We start from the raw sequence: 6,423 nt of genomic DNA, 5'->3' as shown, positions 1-6,423 counted from the left end.
GCTAAGACTAATTAATGGTTAAAAGACACATCTGAACTTGCACTCCAGACACTCTCACTTGTGATATCTTGTTCCTGTGACTGGTTCATTTTGCTGTCTTTGGTCCTGGTGACCTTGATTATTGGTATGTTAAAGTGACATTTTATTATACGTTTATTATGTTTTATATACACTTACATAAGCTGTGGTGATCGCACATAAGGACCCTGTCTAACGTCTCTTCAGTTCCTATTGGGCCCCTGCCCTGCAGCCTCAGCCATTCTCCTTGAGAACCAAGGGTACTTACAGAGGAAAACTGTTGGGGTGAGAGATCATGTCTGCTGTAGATCTGAGAATTTGGTATCCCTAAATGATTTCCTGCCCTTCTTCCTGTGGCTTTACCTGTTTGTTCATGAGCAGCTTTAGAGGAGGACTTGTGCTGGAGGTTCCCTGCAGGAAAGCATACCTGGAAAGGATGAGAGTGTCTGTATGGATAAGCATAGTTGACCCATGTTCCCCTTGTTCCCACTTGGTTCCTTCACATTTTCTGCTCACTTGGTTCCCTTCTTGCATGGATGAAGGGAACCAAGTGAAAAGACAGGGCTCCTCTAGTTGAGAACGTCTGCAGGGGAGAACTGTCTACTGTGAAAAGACAGAGCTCCTCTAGGTGAGAACACCTGTCAGGGATGTGGGAACTTGTGTGGACCAGTACCTGTCTCATTATGAAAAGTAAGCCGAGGACACTAACATCAGATAAAACTGACCTTTCAGACCTGGGGAAAAAGGCCTAGAGGCACAATTCAGGGGTTGAGTACTCAGAGGTTTCCTCATGGAAGATGTCCCAGCTGGCCCTTATAAAGGCATGAGAAGGACAAGAGATCATGCTGGGGACACACAAACTTAATGGAGAGGAACTTACACAGAATAAGAAATTCACAATCCCTACCTTACAGGCCTTTCATTTGATTTGTTCACTGTCAGCCCCCAGCCAATCTGATAAAGGGCTTCTATAAAAATCCCACTTCGGAATTAGCATCTACTGGTTTCACACTTCACTTTTCTTCAGCTTTTTGCTAGAGGAGCTACCCAGTGCAGCGGGGCAAGAAAAAGAAGTAATGGACGTGAGGACTGGAAAGGAAAAGTAAACTGTTCATTATTTGCAGGTGATATAATTGTGAATAAGGAAAACAAACATACTGATTAAGTATTAGAACTAAGGACATTTAGTTGCTTTATATGATTTTAATATTAAATAAACTAATTCAACAAACCAGCCTGTTACAGTGAAAATTTAAAGATACCATTTATATTTGCATAAAAAATATAAAACACCTAAAATAAATCTAATCATGAAGTGTAGGACCTCTACATAGAAATAGCCAAATGCAGCCTGAGGTCCTGGATAGGATCTCGGGACAGAAAAAGGGCTTTTTAAAAACGTTTAAAAAATACTGGAAAACTGATGAAATTTAAATATGAGTTTTATATTAGTTAATAATATTGTACCAATGTTAATTTCCTGGTTCGCATAATTGTACTATGTTAATAAGATGTTAATGTGAGGGGAAGGTGGGTGAGGGATATCAGGACACTATTACATTTGCAACTTTTCTATAAGTCTAAAATGGGTTTTTTTTTAGATTAATATCCATTTTGGCTTACTAGTAATTAAAATAATTTATTCCCAATATCTGGCAAAGAGCACAAGTTATATGGTCAGGCATAGCTTGAAATCTTAGCTCACAGGATGTTTACAGCTCACCTCGGTCCTCTGAGCCTCCATTTTCTTCATCTGTAAAACTGAGATGACAGCGCCTTAATCAAAATATTATTATGAGCATTAGATATGAGTGTAAAGTGCCAAGTGCTACACCTGGCATGGAGTAGGTAAGCAGCAAGATGTTTTTCTTCCCACAGGAGACATCAGTTCACTACAACCAGTAGAGCTGACCTTGTGCCCTATGGAGATATAATCCAGAAAGGAAAACAGCCAGGGCCTTTTAATACTACGTGATGGCTTTCCCGTGGTACTTACCAATCTACCTTGCATGACCCATGATTTAGCATTTGTGACCCTCATGAGCCAATGAGGGGGAAAAACTACTACAATTCACCAGTGAACGTCCTCATACACCTTTGTACACTTTTGTTCATATATCCGCAGAGCACATTCCTAGAAGTAAGACTGCTGGCCAAGGAGTATGCACATTTTAAATTTTGGTAGCTACTAACTAATTGTTCATGTGTGCACAACCATGTTGATCTTCCCCTGACATACAAAATCAGCCTTCACGGGGAGACAGACATGGTTAAAAACATAGTGCCTTCTCATAGTTAAGAATGACCCACATCAGATTAGACTGCCTGGGTTGGAGTAATAAGTTTTCAAGAACAGATTTAGCGGTCAGGATTCTGTAGAGGACATTACAACATTTGGTATGAGAGAGAGAAGCTGACATCAAAGGAATCTCTGAAATTCAGCCTTGGGGAAACCTCTCAAATGTGGCTCATTTGGCCGTGGGCCCTTCCAAATGTGATGTTTTCCAGATGAGTCTCAGAGAGCACAAAGACTTTCCAGGACCAGCCTTTGATTCCCTTCCCAAAGGACTCTGGCCCCATCTTCTAGAGCTTCTGCTAACTCTTAACCTCTGGGCTCTGCATGTCTTTTACCTCAAAGACAGGTATGTACATTGTGCCCTCAGTGAAATGGCCCAAGTACTGTTGTAATGCTCCACTGGTGGTTCCAGGAGGTAAGTGAGGTTTTTACAGCAAAGGGAGATGTTCTCTTACATCCGAAGGGAGACACAGCTGAAGGTAAAAAGAGCAGCCGGGGCAGAGCTTGACTTCATGAGGAGGAGGCCAGCTGCAGGTGTTTGGTTATGATTCTGAAGCTCTGTGGAGAAGTTGGGCTGGTGGTAGAGATGGGGGAGTCCTCAGCACAGAAATAGGTGAAACCAGGAGTTAGATGAGTTCACCAGGGACGGGAGAAGAAACGGAACTCAGGAGGGAAACAGAGCAGTCAAGGAAATAAGGAAACCAGGAGAGTGTGTTGTCATTGGTGCCAAGAAGGAGTTTCTAGTAGGAAGAAGTGATCATGCCCGGCCGGGTGTGGCTCAGTGGCTGAATGTCAGCCCAGGAAGCAAGCGGTCGCAGTTCAATTCCTGTTCAGGGCGCGTGTTCAGGTTGTGGGTTTGATCCCAGGTGGGGACGTGCAGGAGGCAGCTGATTGATGATTTTTCTCTCTCATTGATGTTTCTATCGCTCTATCCCAGTCCCTTCCTCTCTCTAAAGAAAAAAAAAAAATCAGTAAAACTTTTTTTTTTAAGTGATACCAAACACAGCAAGAAAGTTCCCAATTATACACAAGTTGAATAAATGGCTCAGTTCGAGCAATGCCAATATTGCTGTGACCTAGGCGGATATCACACAGCAGCTGACAGATGTCAGCTTCATTTATTTAAATGGCTCACAGTCAAACATTCTCTATTCTCTCAGGTGCTCAGCCATAGCAGTTCTCATGCCTCCCCATTTCCCCATCAAAGTTTAAACTATTTATTTTATGGACCCCTGACTGACTCTGAAATTATGAAAACAGTGATCTTTCTATATTCTTCATTCAATGCCTTTTCTATCTGTTACTGTCACCCCAGAGTCAGCCCAGGCCAGTGAAGGGGCAGGGCCTGGCACCGACAAGTGAAAGTGGATTCTCTCACTGGGGGGTTTATCTCCCAGGGTTTGGGGCAATCTTAGGTAAGGCCAATGCCTATCTCAGCAGATTGAAGTAATGCTGCTTGTAAAAGGGATGGTTGCCCCTACATCGCCTTTTTGCTCAACTTTGGTGCTGGTATTATGGTTGTACACAAACTGATGATGAATATCGGTTGTGTGCAAAGGTTTTGATGGCTCTGTATCTTGGAACACAGCTGTGTACAAGGAATGGGGATGCTGTATTATACAAAGTCCCCATGGTGTAAGATGGTGGTCCAGTTTTTTTTTCTGGGCTCTCTACTCTGTTCCATTGGTCTCTGTGTTTGTTTTTATGCCAATACCGTACTGTTTTGATGGTATTGTAGTATGGCTTGCAATCATAGAGGACACCTTCAGCTTTGTTCTTTCAAGATTGCTTTGGCTAGTCTAGGTTTCTCATGGTTCCATACATGGGGAAATGAGGCTTCTCGATGTGATATTCAAACAGCCAGTGAATGGCAGAGCCAGGGCTGGAGCCCACCACCCTGATGCAAAGCTCTCAGGGCCTCCCATTCAGGGCTCTGCGAGAAGCAGGGCAGACTGGGTAAAACAAGACCTGAACTCCTGGCTGTGCCCGCATTCCCAGGCCTCCCTGCAGACCCCCTTAAAAGTTGACCTAAACTTAGTGGCAGAGGTGAAGAAGAGACAGTGATACAAAAGTGGGAAAGGGGGAGAGAAGGGAGCAGAAGGAAAACAGAGGGAACACAAAAGGGTGAGTTTGGAAGACATGGAGGGGCCAGGGAGAGGAGCCCAATCTCAAGTGTAAACAGCATTGCTCAGCCAAAGCCCTGCACATGACACTGATGACGACACTAAACCCTGGATCTCTAAAGCTAACTTCAACCAGCCCTGACCAGTCTCGCCCGCCAGATGAGCTGTAGAGAGCTCTGTAAAGTTTCCATTGGTTTATCAGCTCTGTCCATGTCGAGATTTTTAAAAATCATATTTGGTTAACAAAAAGACAGTGACCGTACTCTATCTTAGGAAATTATTACAAATAAATTACCAGACAACTGAATGGGAATGTAGATACAAAAATTTGTTACTTATTGAAATAAAGAAGTAGAAATAAAGTAGGTCGTTTTCAGGAGTGAGTGTTACAAAGAAAATGTCATGGAGGGGGAAAAAAAGTCAACAAGCCAAGGAAACTTTTATATCTTAATTACTAATGAGTTTTCTCCCAATAATCAAAAAAACCAATGAATACAAAAGAATAATTGTTATGCTCGCCAGATGGCGATATAGCTCTTTTTTTCAAATGGAGCACTTCATTTATTCCAGGTTATTCCCCCAGAAGTTTACAACTTAGTAAATCAAGACTTGTATTATGAGAGTCCTGGAATCAAAATTGAGAGCTGTAAGGGATTCAGAACTTACTTCACGTCCTTTCCATGCCTGACTTGCAGGAGTGTCCTTTATAGCCTCATACACTAAAGTTAACCCCCCGCACATTACACCTCCTACCGACGCGGCCCATGGAGATGCTAGGGAACTGTGTACTTCAAAGTTCTTCTTTAAGTGAAATGTACCCTGTGACCCTAGTCAGCTCTGAGCATGTCTGCTCTCCCCTCCAGAACTTAATTTTTTTTACAGTGGCATAAAAATATTAATTCATAATAGCCACTCTGAATGTTTTAAAAAGAAAAAACTTCAACAATCTCGTTTTGAATTTAATAACAGAGAACACCAACAGTCACAGACCAGTTTCACAATTGGCTTAAAAATGCACATTGTAGCAATTGCATGCAAGTATTATATTTTTAAAACCCATATAGTAACGTTATGTTATTTCCCAGAGACTGTCATATCTTCTGAATGTACTGGACAGGTGCCTCTGCTGTGTATCACCAGTAATGTAACTCAAGGTCTAAACTGGCTGATCTCCGTTACTGGTTCTGGTGCTTTAAGTTCTTTTATATTGTTATTGTGTGAAAAAAAGAAGTCAAGGTTAAACCATCCAAAGAACGGTAACACCGTGGAGTTCTTTAGCTATATCCATCCTATTAGCCAGACACTGGACTATGTGAATGCCCATTTCCCTGGCACAGACATTCTGGCTTCTAGATTATTAGTGCCTTCAGATCTTTAATTAAACAAAATTAAAGCAAGGCCTAAATGTATTGCTAGCCAAAAAAATGAGTGTGTATTAGCTCCCAACCTGGAGTCCTTTCCTGTCAGTGCTTAGATTCAGGCAACACAAACCAGTCCCTCAGGAAGCCCCCCGAAGAGGTCAGAACGTTGGGTGTTGAGTCCAGTCCTCTCCTTTCCCCCCAGGGAGAAGCTGGGAGCTGAGGGTTCCCTGTGATCCTGTGCCGCGGTGCCGGGGGGCGGGATTATGGCAAGAGGGAGCCACAGATGTTCCAACCAGCTCCAGTACAGCTGGCTTTGCGCTCACCCTGGGTACAGGAGCCTCAAAATTGATCTTAGGGTTTCTCAGAAACGGCCTTGGTCTGTGCGTTGTTGAATTGGTGCGTCCATGGCGGGATCCTTTAGAGTGTACCGTCTACTCATAACAAAGAGCTTGCTGTAAGTCAGCATGCTATGTGATGCCAGCCGCAGCCCCAAATATTTTGTGCTTACCCTTGACCACTGTTCCCGATGCCTCTTCTAATTCCTGCCTCTATACTACAGTCCAGTTCCTGGGAAGAGTTGTCCGTTCCCACTGTGTCCACTTCCTGGGCTCCCACTTGTTCCTTG

This window comes from Miniopterus natalensis, chromosome 4, assembly GCF_054644295.1.
Source record: "Miniopterus natalensis isolate mMinNat1 chromosome 4, mMinNat1.hap1, whole genome shotgun sequence".
NCBI classification, from domain to species: domain Eukaryota; kingdom Metazoa; phylum Chordata; class Mammalia; order Chiroptera; family Miniopteridae; genus Miniopterus; species Miniopterus natalensis.
Note: the sequence above shows the minus strand (reverse complement) of the source record.